Here is a 15667-nt window from a genome sequence, read left to right on the forward strand (position 1 = left end):
GAGGCTATGCTCAGGCTGGTCTCTAGATAATGGAGATTTTGTTACATTTAATCAACTCACTACTTTTTAAATGTGATCTCCCAACAAATAGTGGTTTTCTGTAGCCAGGAATGAGGTTTCCATTGCCGGCTGTCAAGTGAAAGGCCAGTCCCACGGTTTGGCCCCCGTGTGCTTCACTACTAACAGTGTAGCTGGTATTCTCCTGGCCCAAATTGCTAACCCCTGGGATTCACATTATCCATGGAAGCTTTTCCTTCAACCACTTCAAAAACTTGGCAAAAACTTTCCACAGTGGCTTCATTTTGAAACGTAATATAAAATATTATCACCTCTCAGCACACTCTGTTTTCATTCACCCACTCATTCAACAGATATTTACTGTGTTCCTGTTACATGTTGGACATTGTTCTAGGCATTTGGGATCCATAAAGAATAAACTGCACAAAGCTCCCCCCTTGGTGGCACTGACGTGGTAGAGATAGACAATAGACAAAATAAATAAGTAAATTACATAGTATGATAAAAAGGTGATAGATGCTGTGGGGGTTGGAGAGTGTAGTTAGGGATGGGAAAGGTTGGGTGTGGTGGGGGAGGGAGGGAGTAGATTACAATATTAATAAGGTGATCAGGGTAGGAGTCATTGACAAGAGATTTAGCCAAAGATTTGAAGGGGATGAAAAAGTTAGCCCTGTGGGTAATCAGGAGAAAGAGCATTCCAGGCAGAGGAAACAACAAAAGCTAAATAGGCTTTGCTGATAGATTAATGTGGGCTTTAAGAGAAAGAGAGGAGTCAAGGATGAGTCCAAGGTTTATGGCCTGAACAAGTATAAAAATTGAACTCCTGTTGGCTGAGATGAAGTTGACAGGGCAAAGAACAAGTTTGGGAATAGGGAGTAGGAATCAGGGTTCAGATTTGCACATAATTTTCAAGCACCCGGTTAGACATCCAAATGGGAGTCAAGTAGGCAGTTGCATATGTAAATCTGAAGTTCAAAGTTGGAAACAGAAATTCAGGGGACATCAGCACAGAAGTAGTATTTTAGGCTGTTACCAGGTATGAGCAGTAAACATAATGTTTGGAGAAGAGGATCAAAATTCGGACCCTGAGCACTCCAGTGTGTAGAGATTGGAAAGACAACAGCAAAGGATGCTGAGAAGGAAAAGCCGACTGAGGCTGCCTCCCTAGAGGCAGAGGCCTGGCAGATGACCTAAAATTCCTGTGGTAACAAGTGTCTTTGCCCTTTATTCAGTATTGTTAGTACTTTTCTTGTTTGTTTTTTATTATACAACTATAAGAGAAGTTGTATGTTTACAGGAAAATCATACATAAAATACAGACTTCCTGAATACACCCCTGTTATTAACATCTTGTATTAGTGTGGAACATTTGTTACAATTCATGAAGGAACATTTCCAAAATTGTACTAATAACCATAGTCCATCTTTTACAATAGGATTCACTGTTTGTGTTGTACCGTCCCATGGATTTTTTTTTTTTTTTTTTTTTTTGCGTGTGCAGACACCGGGAATTGAACCCAGGTCTCCCGGCATGGCAGGTGAGAACTCTGCCCGCTGAGCCACCTGGTCCGCCCAGTCCTATGGATTTTGAAAAAATATTTTATTCTAGTAACATATATATAAAACCCAAATTTCCTCTTTTAACCACATTCACATATATAATTCAATGCTGTTAATTACCTTTATAAGGTTGTGTTACCATCATTACCATCCATTAACAAATTTTACACTTGGTCTAAATAGAAACTCTGTATAAGTTAAGCATTAACTTTCCATTCCCTATACCCACCCTGGTCCCTGGTAAACATTAATCTATATTGACTCTATGAATTGGCTTATTCTAATTATTTCCTATCAGTGAGATCATACAATAGTTGTTCTTTTGTGTCTGGCTTATTTCACTCAAAATAATGTCTTCATGGTTCATCCATGTTGGCAACTTGTATCAGAACTTCATTCCTTTTTACTGCTGCATAATATTCCATTCTATGCATGTGCCACGTTTGTTTATCCATTCAATAGTTGATGGACACTTGGGTTGCTTCCTTCTTTTGGCAGTTATGAGTATTTGGCAGCTATGGTTTAGTGTGTAAATGTCTGTTCAAGTCTCTGCTTTCAGATCTGTTGGTTATATACCCAGAAGTGGAATCACTGGGTCACATGGTAATTCTACACTTAGCTTTCTGAGTAACTGCCAGACTGTCTTCCAGAGTGCCTGCGTCATTTTACATTCCCACCAACAGCGAAGAGCCTCATTTGTCCACATCCTCTCCAACACTTTTTCTTAATAGTAGCTATTTTAGTGGGTGTGAATGGTAATTCATAGTGGTTTTGATTTGCATTTCACTAAATAAATAGATAATGATGTTAATTATCTTTCCATGTGCTTTTTGGCCATTCGTGTATCCTCTTTGGAGAAATGTCTATTCAAGTCTTTTGCCTATTTTAAATTGGGTTGTCTTTTTATTGTTGAGCTGTAGGATTAATTTTTATATTCTGGATATTAAAACCTTATTGTATATGTGGATTCCACATATTTTCACCCATTAACCAGGGTGTCTTTCTACTTTGATGATAAAGTCCTTTGCACCAAAGTTTTTAATTTTGATGAGATTCCATTTATCTTCTTTTTCTTTAGTTGCTTGTGTTTTGGGTGTAAAGTCTAAGAAACCATTGCCTAACACAAGGTCTTAAAGATGCTTCCCCATGTTTTCTTCTAGGAGTTTTATAGTCCTGGGCCTTATATTTAAGTCTCCAATCCACTTTGAGTTCATTTTTGTATGTGGTGTGAGATAGATGTCACTCTTCATTCTTTGGCATATGGCCGTCCAGTTCTCCCAGCACCAGCTGTTAAAGAGATTATTCTTTTTCAATTAGTGAACTTGACATACTTGTCAAACATAATTGGTTATAGATGTGTGAGGGTCTGTTTCCTAGCCCTCAGTTCAGTTCCATATCTGTCCTTGTGCCAGTGCCATGCTATTTTGACCACTGTAGTTTTGTAATAAGGTTTAAAATCAGGAAGTGTGAATCTTCCCATTTTTTTCTTCTTTTTAAAGATGGTTTTGGCCATTTGGGGCCCCTTACCCTTCCAAATAAACATGATGATTAGCTTTTCCATTTCTGCAAAAAAGGCTGTTGGAATTTTGATTGGGATTGTGTTGAATCTGTAAATCCTTTTGGGTAGAACTGATATCTTAACAATATTTAGTCTTAGAATCCATAAGCATGGAACTTATTTCCATTTATTTAGATCATTTTTTATTTTTTTTTTTAGCAGTTTTATGGTTTTTCATGTCTCAGTCCTTGACATCCTTGGATAAATTTATTCCTAGTTTATTCTTGTAAATTGAATTTTTTTCCTAATTTCTTCCTCAGATTGCTCATTACTAGTGTATAGAAACATTACTGATTTCTGCATATTAACCTTGTGGATACAAGAGCAATCTGAGGAAGAAATTTATTTAGTAGCTTTGTTGTAGATTTTTCAGGTCCTACTATATAGAGGATCATGTCATCTGCAATTAGGGAAAGTTTTACTTCTTTTTTTTTCCAATTTGGATACCTTTTATTTCTTTGTGTTGCCTACTGCTCTGGCTAGGACTTCCAGTACAGTGCTGAATAACACTGGTGATAGTGGGCATCCTTGTGTTTCAGATCTTGAGGGAAAATTTCCAGCCTTTCACCATTGAGTATGATGTTAGCTGTAGGTTTTTCATGTATGCCTTTTATGATGTTAAGGAAGTTTCCTTCTATTTCTATCTTTTCATAGTGTTTTTATCAAGAAAGATACTTCTCTGCATCAATAGAGATAATCATGTGGTTTTTTCCCCTTGGTTCTATTAATGTAGTATATTACATTAATTGATTTTATGTTACACCACCCTTGCAGACATGGGATGTGGGATGAACCCCCAGTTGACCTTGTATGATTCTCTCAGTTTGCTGCTGGATTTGGTTTGCTAGTATTTTGTTGAGAATTTTTGCATCTGTATTCATAAGGGATATTAATTGTTGTTTTCTTCTGGTATCTTTTTCTAGCTTTGGTGTTCAGGTGATGTTGGCTTCAGAAAATGAGTTAGGTAGTTTCCCTCCTTGAAGTTTTTGGAAGAGTTTGAGCAGGTTTTCTAGTAATCCTTCTTGGAATGATTGGTAAAATTCACCAGTAAAAGTCATATGGTCTTGGGCTTTTCTTTGTTGGGAGATTTTTAATTACTGTTTCAGTCTCTTTTAATCAGTCTTACAAGATCTTCTATAGTCACTGTAGGTTGTTACTATATTTCTAGGAATTTGTTCATTTCATCTGGGTTAGCAGAAAGTTGTTCATAGTATTTGATCCTTCTTATTTCTGTGGGGTCAATAGTAATGTCCCCCATCTCATTTCTGATTTTATTTATTTGTGTCTTCTCTTTTTCTTTGTCAGTCTAGCTAAGGGTTTGTCAATTTTTTTGTTTGTTTCTTTTGTCTTAGGGTTTGTCAATTTTTTTTTTTTTTTTTTTTTTAAAGGAAAGACAGAGAGAAGGAAGGAAGGATAGAAGGAAGGAAGAGAGGAAGAAAGGGAAACATCTTTTTAAACATTTTCTTGTTTTATTGTATTTTGTTTCTCCGTTTTCGTTACATGGGCTGGGGCCGGGAATCGAACTGAGGTCCTCCGGCATAGCTGGCAAGCACTTTGCCCGCTGAGCCACCGCGGCCCGCCAGGGTTTGTCAATTTTATTAATCTTTTCAAAGAACCCACTTTTGGTTTTGCTCATACTCTCTTGTGGGTTTTTTCTCTCATTTATTTCTGCTCTTATCTTTGTTATTTTTTCCTTTTGCTTGCTTTTGCCCTAATTTGCTGTTCTTTTTGTAGTTCTCTGTGGTGTGCAGTTACATCTTTGATGCATTTAGGGTTATAGATTTCCTCCTGAGCACTGCCTTCATGGCATTCCCGTAAGTTTTGATATGTTGTGTTCTCATTTTCATTCATCTCAAGATATTTACTGATTTCCTCTGGACTTGTTAATTAAGAGTGTATTATTTAACTTCTGTATATTTGTGGATTTTCCAGTTCTCTGCCTGCTGTAGATTTCACACTCATTCCATTGTGGTCATCTTGCTTTGTATAATTTCAGTCTTTTTAAATTCATTGAACCTGTTTTGTGACCCAACATGTGATCTATCCTAGAGAATGATCCATTTGCAGTTGAAAAGAATATGCATCCTGCTGTTTTGGTGTGCAGTATTCTTTATATGTCTGTTAGTTCTATTTCATTTATCGCATTATTCAAGTTCCCTCTTTCCTTATTGATCTTCTGTCTAGATGTTTTATTGGTGGAAATGGTGTATTAAAGTATTATTATTATTGTAGAGGTGTCTATTTCTCCTTTCGGTGTTGCCAGTGTATGCTTCATGTATTTTGATGCGCTGTGGTTAGTGCATAAATATTTATGATAGTTATTTCTTCTTGGTGGATTGACCCTTTTTTGATATATAGTGTCCTTCAGTTTGTCTGTTGTAATTGCTCTTGACTTAAAGTCTATTTTGTCTGATAGTAGTACAGCTATCCCAGTTTTCTTTGGCTATTATTTGCATTGAATAACCTTTTCCATCCTTTCACTTTCAAACTATTTGTGTCTTTGGGTCTAAGGTGAGTCTCTTGTAAACATCATATAATTGAATCATGCTTTTTTATCCATTCTGCCAACTTGTGTCTTTTGATTGGAGCGTTTAATCCATTAACATTCAGAGTTATTGCAGTAAAGGCAGTATCAGCCATTCTGTCCTTTGGTTTTTTGTCTCTTGTTTCCTTTATTGCAGCCTCCTTTTCTCTATAGTTGGCCTTTTAGGAGGTATCTGACTGATCCCTTTCTTGTTATTGTATATTTAAAAAATACTTTCTTTGTGATTCCTCTGGGGTTTATATTACACAAACTAAGTCTGTAACCTACTAACTTGAAAAGATAATCCTTAACTTCAATAGTAGACCTGTTCTCCTCTCCCGTTTCCTGCTTATTCCACATTACCTCTTTATATTTTATGTGCCCATTATCAGAAGTGAAAGATATTCACCTCTTCACACCACTCCAAGCCACTCTCTCCTGTCTTTTCCTCTCATTATGAAGAAGCCCCTTAGTAATTCTTGTACAGTAGGTCTTTTTGTGACAAACTCAATTTCGGTTTATCTGTGAATGTTTTAAACTCTCCCTCAATTATGAATGGCAGGAAGAATAATTTTTGGTTGTCAGTTTTTCTCTTACAATACCTTAAATATATCATATCACTGCCTTTTCACCCCCATGGTTTCTGATGAGAAGTCCAGATTTAGTCTTACTGGGGATTCCTTGTATGTAATGAATTGCTTTTCTCTTGCTGCTTTCAGGATTCTCTATCTTTAATTGACATTTTGATTAGTATGTGTCCTGGAGTAGTCTGTTTGGGTTTATCCTGTTTGGATTATGCTGTACTTCTTGGACATGAATATTTATGTCTTTCATTAAAGTTGGGAAATTTTCAGCCATTATTTCCTCAAATATTCTTTCTGCCCCTTCTCCCTTCTCTTCTCCTTCTGGCACTCCCGTGATGCCTATATTGGTATACTTCATACAACCACTCACTTCCCTGTTGATACTGCTCAGTTTTATCTGTTCTTTTCTCTATCTTTTCTTCTGACTGTATGATGTCAGTTGTCCCATTTTCTAGTTTAATGATTCTTTCTTCTGCCTTTTCAAATCTGCTGTTGTATGCCTCTAGTCTATTTTTAGTCTCCATTATTGTGCTTTTCATCCCCAAATTTATATTTATTTTTAAACTTTCTAATTCTTCTTTTTGCTTACATATTATCTTTTTAACATCCTGAACTGTCTATCCACCACTAATTAATTTCCATTCATATTTTCCTTTATCTCCTTTAATTGGTTTTGGAGATTTGTTTGAACTACTTTGATTAGTTGTTTCAAAGTCTGTGTCTCCTCTGAAGTTTTAATTTGTCCCCCTGACTGAGCCATGTTTTCCTCTTTTTTAGTATGTCTTATAATTTTTTGCTGAATACCGGACATCTGATTATGATGATGTACTAACTCTGAAGGTCCCTTTCTCCTCCTTGCCTGTCTATGGTTTTATTGAAAATTGGCTGTGTGTTAAGGCTCTTTTTTGATGCCTGGTCAACTTACCAGAACTTCAGAGTAGCCCATGTTTAACTGTTTATAGAGTTTCTCAGGTCTTTTTTAAGTGTTTCTTGCCCTAGACAGGCAGAACAGCTTTTAAGATTGCCCTGTTTTATGTAATTGTTCACCTCCAGGAGAAAGATTCCTTTTCTCTGTTCCTTCCCCAGGAATCCTGGTCTGTCCTGTTTTTGTGCAGAATTTTCTTCCCAGCTCCTACTATATGTTTAACTTCCCTTCCTTCTTTAGTATCCCCTTTGCAGTTTTAAGTCCTGGGTCTCTTCCTGCCTTACAGCATTTCAGTCCTGCCCCTTCCTCCACCCCATTCCTCCCAAAGGCTTTTCTGCCTTTGCTTACTTCCTCTTAACACATCCCACCCTGGAGAGTAAAATGGGGTCAGTATTCAGAAAGGTCTGTTTTTGTTTGTTGTTTTCATTCAGGTGGCCCAGCAGAGACTGGACTGAGGAGCACTTCTTGCCAACAGTTCTGCCACAGTCTTGTATTTCCTGGGGGCCTGTTTGCTATGCATGCACTCACCAGCCACTTGTGTCCCACCCTAGGTCTGAGTCCCTGTGTCTGTATGTACATGCAGTTCCAGCTGCTGTGGGTGGCTGTGTTCTGTATCCATGGCAGGAGGTATCTGGGCTGTGCTGCCCCCGTGTGAGACTTAAGCTACATGAGACCCAGTTCGGGGAAAGGGTCTGCGGGTCTAGATCATAAATTTCCTACACATTTTTTTTTTCATTTTCTTAAATTCAGCATTTGTGGAGTCCTTCTCCAGTCTCTATCATCCTCCAGTGTTCCAAGCAAGTGGGATTTGTGCTTTTATTAGTTTCATAACTTCTAGGGGATGTCTTTCCTCACCATGTTGATGGCATCACTTGAAATGTGGTCAGTATTTCCTGAACTTGCTGGTAAAACATTTTTGTATGGGTAGGAGATGAAGCTTTCACCTCCAATAAGCTTGGAATGCTGGGTTGTGCCCCAGAACAGGTATAGGCTATAGGAAGCCTGTCACTCTCTTGCCTGGTTCCTCTTGCTTCTTGTTGGGAAGAGGTTCTCCCTGGGATGAGGGGTGAGGGGTCAAGAGGAGTTAGATGTGTGGGGGCAGGAGTAGCCTCCTGGCATAAGCTGTGTGAACTGAGCTGGATGAATAAAGATGAGCCTCAGGCTTAGTTAGATGCATGGCCCCAACTTCTGAGTTGTAGGGCAGACCTGATAGGGATAGAAAACCGTGTGGGTTTTTTTTTTTTTTTTCTTTTTCAGAGATATGTTGGGAGAGAAATGGATGTTTGATGGCAGTTAGATTGTCTCCTGCTGAATTTTTAAATGAGTTGATGGCTGTCGCAGAGTCAGAAAGAATTTGAACTTCTGACCTTAGTTAACTGTGATATACCCATCAGGTTTATTGTTGAATTTAAATAAAACTGTGGTAGCTTATAAAAATTAGTGCTGATTCAGTAAACATTTGAGTACCTGAGCTTAGTGTCAGGAAGTATTCTGAGTATGGGGGACACCAAGAGGAATAAAGCTTCCCTGCCTCAAGGGGCTCGGAGTCCCCATGGGGGACTGCTTTATATCGTCAGGGCCTAGAATAGTGTCCAGCACCCAGTAGGCAACTCAGTAAATTGTTCTTGAGTAAATACACAAAAATGACATATGAAAGAGCTGAAGACGACGGATGTCCTTGAAGCACAAAAAGAATAAGTTCTGGTAGGAAGTAGTGACATGTTAACACCGAGAGGAGATCTGAAATGGGACGCAGGGGATATTTCTAGAGTTGGACTAGGGCCCAGTATTGTGCTGCAGATTCACTGAACATCACTGACCTGAAGTGGTTAAAGCCTGTGAAACCCCAAACCATCCCCTTCCTGTGATCCGACCATGGCTCTCCAGTTAATGCACCGGACATGGGCGTGTACACAGTGCACACTCAGTGGGTGCCCCTGAGAGTTACCAATTTGTCCGATGTCAGCTCATCCTTTAGGACATGCTGGGATATTGCATAGCTTTAGAAAGAACTTCTTGATTATGACTCAGGGGAGACTAGGTGTTGTATCTCTCATTGGTGGCCTCTTCACAGGTTGCTGGTAGCAGTGATAGATGGCTTTCTTTTGTTCCCTGTCCTTAGAAAATTTCCTTTGCAGGTCAATCTTTACTATTTTTTTTTTTTTTTTTAACAAGGGCAGGCACCGGGAATCGAACCTGGGTCCTCGGGCATGGCAGGCAAGCATTCTTGCCTGCTGAGCCACCGTGGCCCGCCCAGTCTTTACTATTTAAACTGGAAGTAGGAAGAGGAAGTAGAAATGTGATGTCTGAAGATTCACTCATTCAGGTAGTTATTCTGTACAACAGGAGCCAGCCTATAGTTCTCACATTTTCCAGACCAAGAAAAATGGCTTCCTTCTGAACAAATCATGGGTGACCTACAAAAGACAAGAAATCTTGAGTCCAGTCCTTTCGCCAGCAAGAAATGAGAGTGTGGCAACTGTGTGATAGATCTGCAGAAGGAGGCAGTGTTAAAAGGGCCAGGGAAAGGCTGTGAAATAGCAGAGTCTTTTCTCACTTTCTTCACAAGCTGAAGATCCACGATTCAGCCTTTGTTCCCCCACTCCTAGCATCTTACATATTCCTAAGTGTGGTTTGGTCATCTTCAGACCAAGTAAAATAGTATAAATTGTATTTGGTAACTCCTGGTCTTTCCAAAATTGGGGGCTTGGCATGACTATGGAGATGTTTTCCTTCCCACCTAAGGGACCGAAACTTATGTTTGATATTGTATTATTTGATTCCAGGGCAGTAGCAAGAAAATGACCTAAGATACATCCTATTGCGGCTGGTCTGACCACAGTGGGTGCTGAATGCTAAGAAAGCAGAAGGACTATAACTTTACTCTTCCGGGTGGAGCTAGGGGTGTCATGGTCAACACTAGGAGAAAGGACTCGTGTTTTATTCATTTCTTCAGCACCTTCTGTTTCCTAGGCACTGAGAACTCCCCTCACAGAGCTCACAGTTTAATTATTTGAGTTAAAAACCCAAAGTACATGTTTAGGTTCCACATAGAAACTCAGAAAATTTTTCTGTGTAGAAAGATAGAATTTCTGGGAATCCAGGGTTAAGTATGAAAGCCCCTTCCAGGTAGTGATGGTGGAGAAGGGATATCACTATCATAGGAGAGGGACAAGAGAATTGTTGTGGGCATGGGGCCAGTTGGAGTTACTGATTCTGAGAGGGCCAGCAGGTGGTTTCAGAGTTCAGTCTCCAGCTTGTGGTGGTAGCAGTAGGCTATTCCCAGTGACTGGCTATTAGTTTCTTTTCACTTATCTATATTTTTCTTTCCTGGATAAGGTTAAGTCATCCCCCAAGGATGACCCAAAGTCAGCAGTTGCTGGCATCATCTAATCCTCTTGGCATAATGAGATGGGAGGCTATTATAATGCAAAAAGATAGGACTGGAAAAAAGGAAATGCCTACTGACGCAGCTTCTTAATTTCTCTGTCACCGTCCACAAAACACACGTGCACATCCCAAACAATAATCCAATGGAGCAGTAAAGCAAGGTGTTGGAAAGACCCCAGAGAACTGTAAAAGCTGGCCTAACTTCAGGAATTGCTTTTTAAATCGCTGCAGAAGGAAATCAGACTATTTTCTGGCTCCTCTGTGAAACTCAACCCAGAACCATCTCACCTTCCATTTGGTCCCTCCAAATTGAGATCTAGGAAAACCATGCCAAGCTTGCAACAAACTTGGTTGTGTCTTACTGTACTCTTTTCCCTGCTCTCTCGCATGCTCGTTTATGAGGTCATGGATTTAAATTCTGTTTCAAGAGCTATTATTATCTAGCCCATCTGGAAGTTTGGGCACAAGTTTGCTTCTTCAACCCTGAGACTCACAGACCTAGAAAAGGACAGTGTGGCTGGATGAGCCAACCAGCCAAAGAGTTCCATTTTCTTTCTTGCAGACACATTTCATTTTTTTTATTGGTATTTGCTGAAGAGTTATTTTACTGTTTTTCACCAGAGACACTATCATTTAGAAATATTTTGTTACAAAACAAGTTGCACTAACTTTGATTAAAGTTTTGTCAAGGGTCTGCTATGTGCTGGGCACTGTTGTGGACACTGGCTTTACAGCAGTAAACCAAAATAGACAAAAATTCCTGCGTTCATGGAACTTTAAAGTCGAGGAGAGAGACAAATAATCAAAATAAAAGCAGTACTAGGTTGAATCATATGAAATGGCTGTTTTTGTAGGTAAAAAAAATCATCAAATGTTGACAGTTTCATATGACTCAGACTAATATGTGATATGTGTGAAAGAGAAATAATAAAGCAAGGAAGGTGGGATAGGAGGGAGGGGAGAGGGGTTGAAATTTTAAATCGAGTGATGCGGAAACCCACGCTGAGAATGTGGCATTTGACTGGCCGTGACCTGACAGCTATCTAGAAAAAGAGTGGCAGGTGGGAGGAAGGGCAGGTGCAAAGGCCCGGGCCAGTGCAGAGATTAAATAGGGAGCCAGAGCACACGGGGCCTTCAGGGTCAGAACGAGAAATTTGTATTTTACTCTGAGAGATGGGAAACATTTGTGGGCTTTTTCTCCATAATTTTACTAGGAAGCAAAAATAATCTGCTGAGATGATGTTTGTGGCAGGTTAGTGGATGCTCGCAGGGTCCAGGAACTGCTGCCCAGGTCTGCCTCAGACGCCACGCCTGGCCCCAGAACCAGGGAGAACTCGGGCAGTGCTGGGCTCTGATTCGTGACCCTGCTTCCCTGCTCAGGGACTCCTGAAGTGAGGACTAAGTGTGGAGGTCACTGAGAGGGCCAGCTGAATCACTCAACCGCCTGGAGTCTTTTGCTAGAAGCAGCTTTTTCTAAAGTCCTAGAGAAAATGAGATACGTGAATAACCTTTCTTTTTTTAATTTTGGCTTATCTGAAGCTCTGTAGAGTCCCATTGTTTTGTATCTCTCTGCAGACACCAGTCTTATGTTTTCATGGCATCAACCATGGTAATGACTACTCTGATGAGTATGAGGAGGAAAGGGCCAGTCTGGCCGTTGGCTGTTCCACCAGCAGGGAGGGCAGACAGTGGTAACTTCCTTTCACTGCCCCATGAGAATCTGGATAAGGTCCTTGTGTTTGTGTGGACTGGCTGCCTAGGTTGAGAGCATGTGGTTTCAGCACACATGGCATCCACTGGGACTTGCCACATATCACAGCTCACTTTTTACTAACCTCCTCTGTGAAGTTTCCTGAGGGTTTATAAATATTCAAACTGAGGCTTTCAGCAAACTCAGAAGCAGGGCAGGCACCCTTACGTAATAGGCAGAGTCTCCCTGCTATCTTTGTTCACAAATGGATTGAGTTAGTAGCAACCACAAGATTTTCAGGTGGCATCAGGAATCCCATCTGAGCCATTAGAAATGGGAACACATGATAGAGCTACGGAGAACTACCGGAGGTGAATGTTTCTGACTGTGCTCAATATGCTATGAAGAGGCCTCATGCTATCGAAATAAGGATTATATTATTTAATGATTTAAAAACTGCCTACTTCCAAAAATGACCTGAGACAGCCAAATTAAGATATTTTGTGTCCTCCAGCCAGCCAGTGCCTGGCGCAGGATGGTAAAGCTGGTATGTGGTAATGAACGCCATGCTCTTGGGCTTCTGGCCCTACCATATTAAAAGGCATTCATTTTAGTGTGACTGGGTTTGTTGAAGCCACATGATACAAATGGAGTGTGCAATTAATATTTAATTGGAGCCACAGTACAAACAGAACAATTTGGTTTTTTTAAAGGGAGAACAGCTAATGCTTCCTTGCCTGGGTCCTATGCTTAGAGGCTACATGCAGGAGAGGGCCATGGCGGTGGTATGCATTGAGTACCTGTGTGGTAACTTAAGGAGAGAAACTGCCAAGAATCCTCAAAAACCCAAACACTGGCTAGTCCCTCACATCCACTCCTCTGTATCCAAGGTAGCTGAGATTACTTAGGGGACATGGTAGGGTTGCAGACAGGATTTAATTTAGGTTTATCGTAGGTCTTAAGCTCATTAAAAAGAATTGGCCAAATGCTTTTAGAATTCCCCAGCTGAGTAAACTTGTTAGATGGAGAGTACTTTCTTCCTTCAGGGATACTGCTGTCCTCCCTTCTCCACACATTAGTATACCTTTCAAAATATACCCTCAAAAAGAATCTGATTTGCTTATTCATAACTTTAAGCATTTTTATTTATATACTATGTTAAGCTGCTAATAAATGTTCCAGTTTTTGTGTTGCTGTTATGGCGTAGAAATATGAGTTAAGGATTAGTCCCATTTTCTGGGTGAGGAATCAGACAGGTTAAGAAAATTTTCTAAAATCATCCAGCTCATAGGTGCCAGGGCCAGGATTCAAACCTCTGTCTTACTCCATAACCAGAGTTCTTAACTTTAGCTGAACCACCTCTTAATTTAGTGAATCTTTGCAGTGATCCATCGTTTGCTGTGCTCTAACCTGATGCTAGACTGTAAGGGCTTTTCTGCCACATGATTTCTAGCCTTTGACTTTGCTCCCGAGACCCCTAAACCAAGATCACAGGTTCAAGACCTTTCATACCCCAGAGTACCAGACATTCCCCATTTCTGTCCTTGGAGGAACTCTCCCTTTTCCCTGACATTTCTTTTTTGGGTGCAGGTACAGGGACTTGAACCCGAATCTCTGGCATGGCAGGCAAGAACTCTGCTACTGAGCCCCAGTGGCCCACCCTCCCACTCATTTCTTTTTTTTAATTAATTAAAAAAATTTTTTTAAAGACCAAAAAACACCAAATGCAAACATTCATAATTTTTTATCATTCCGTTCTACATATAGTCAGTAATTCACAATATCATCACATAGTTGCATATTCATCATCATGATCATTTCTTGGAATATTTGCATCTATTCAGAAAAAGAAAACAAAAAAAATTCATACATACCATACCCCCCACCCCTCCCCCTCACCGATCACCAGCATTTCACTCTAAATTTAACATTTGTTCCCCCTATTATTCATCTTTATTCCATGTTTTACTTGTCTGTTGATAAGGTAGATAAAAAGAGCATCAGACACAAGGTTTTTACAATCACACAGTCACATTGTGAAAGCTATATCATTATACAATCATCTTCAAGAAACATGGCTACTGGAACACAGCTCTACATTTTCAGGCAGTTCCCTCCAGCCACTCTACTACATCTTGACTAACAAGGTGATATCTATTTAATGCATAAGAATAACTTTCAGGATAACCTCTCGACTCTGTTTGGAATCTCTCAGCCATTGACACTTATTTTGTCTTATTTGAACAATGGATTAATTTGGGGTGGGGGAGAATTAGACTCCATAACTAGTGAACTGCCGAGCTGTGCTGGGAGATACTGTTATGATAGTTGTGAAAGTTGTGAGCAGAAGTGACTCAACTGTGAAGACAGATGGCTTGAAACATTGTCCCCAATCTTCCTTCAAACCTCATACTCCCACAAATTCAGTTAATGTTCTCGTTGAGGGAAAGTTGTTATAAAATGACCTGAAAACTTTTACATGGTGAACCCAGAGAATTTCAGTCTAGATAGGAAGAGAGATAGAACTTGGAGCCAAGAGTAATTCATGACAGAATTGCTGTTCCAAGATATTTAAAAAAAAGGACTTTTGGCTATAATTTAGAAAGTGATTTTACAGGTGTCATTTTCAGAAAAAAGTTTTCTCTGCCACGCATAATTAAGCCATTCTCCTCTTGCAGAATTTAGCAGGTGAAGGACCTTTAAGGAAGACTTTCTACCATGAAGGCTTTGTTGGGTAAGACCTGGGGACATTAGGTTACCTTTGTCATTTCAGGATTCAGACTTACTTATAAGGAGCTTCTGCTGTGCAAGTGGTAGCCAGTGCCAGGATTAGGCATGGCAAGCAAGGCACTGTCTGGCTCAGGCAAGAGCTGGGTTGGCACCCAAGAGACCCTCCCTACATTTTGCACCTTGGGTGCCTCGCTTGCCTCACCCTAGTTCTGGCCCTGATAGTAGCTCCTAACCTATCAGTGCTGGCAGGAAAATTCTCAAGTACTGCATTCCAGTTACACACTAAGCAGTAAAACTGTGAGAAATAGAAAAATGGATGTTGTTTAGTATGACAGAATGGTGGGGTTGGCAGAATGGAAACAGCTTATTACTATCTACTCAAAGCTGAGTTCATTTAAAGCCTCTAGATTAAAAAAAAAATCCGTATAGTTTTGTGGTTTGTTATTATACTTGTATATACAGAAATCTCTCATCCAGGCATGCAGTGGGTTGCTGGTGAATACCTTCATGGACTTAGTGCCTTAAATAACAATCAGGTTAAGGCTGGGCTTCTTCATTCCCTGATCTCTTGCATTTAACCAGGTCTGTATCGATGGTTCTGTATGAATTCTCTTAGACCAAGGGGTGACAAACTTTTTTTCTACAAAAGGCCAGATAGTACATATTTTAGATTTTGCAAACCCTAAGA

General features: G+C 39.9%; 1 protein-coding gene across 5 annotated transcripts in view; it reads left to right on the plus strand.

Annotated features, from left to right (window-relative positions):
• The window catches only part of LHFPL2 (LHFPL tetraspan subfamily member 2), a 184270-nt gene that overhangs the window by 165732 nt on the left and 2871 nt on the right, over positions 1–15667 (plus strand). The gene's annotated exons all lie outside the window — the stretch shown is intronic.

The sequence above is a fragment of the Tamandua tetradactyla genome, chromosome 21 (assembly GCF_023851605.1).
Source record: "Tamandua tetradactyla isolate mTamTet1 chromosome 21, mTamTet1.pri, whole genome shotgun sequence".
In the NCBI taxonomy this organism is placed as follows: Eukaryota; Metazoa; Chordata; class Mammalia; order Pilosa; family Myrmecophagidae; genus Tamandua; species Tamandua tetradactyla.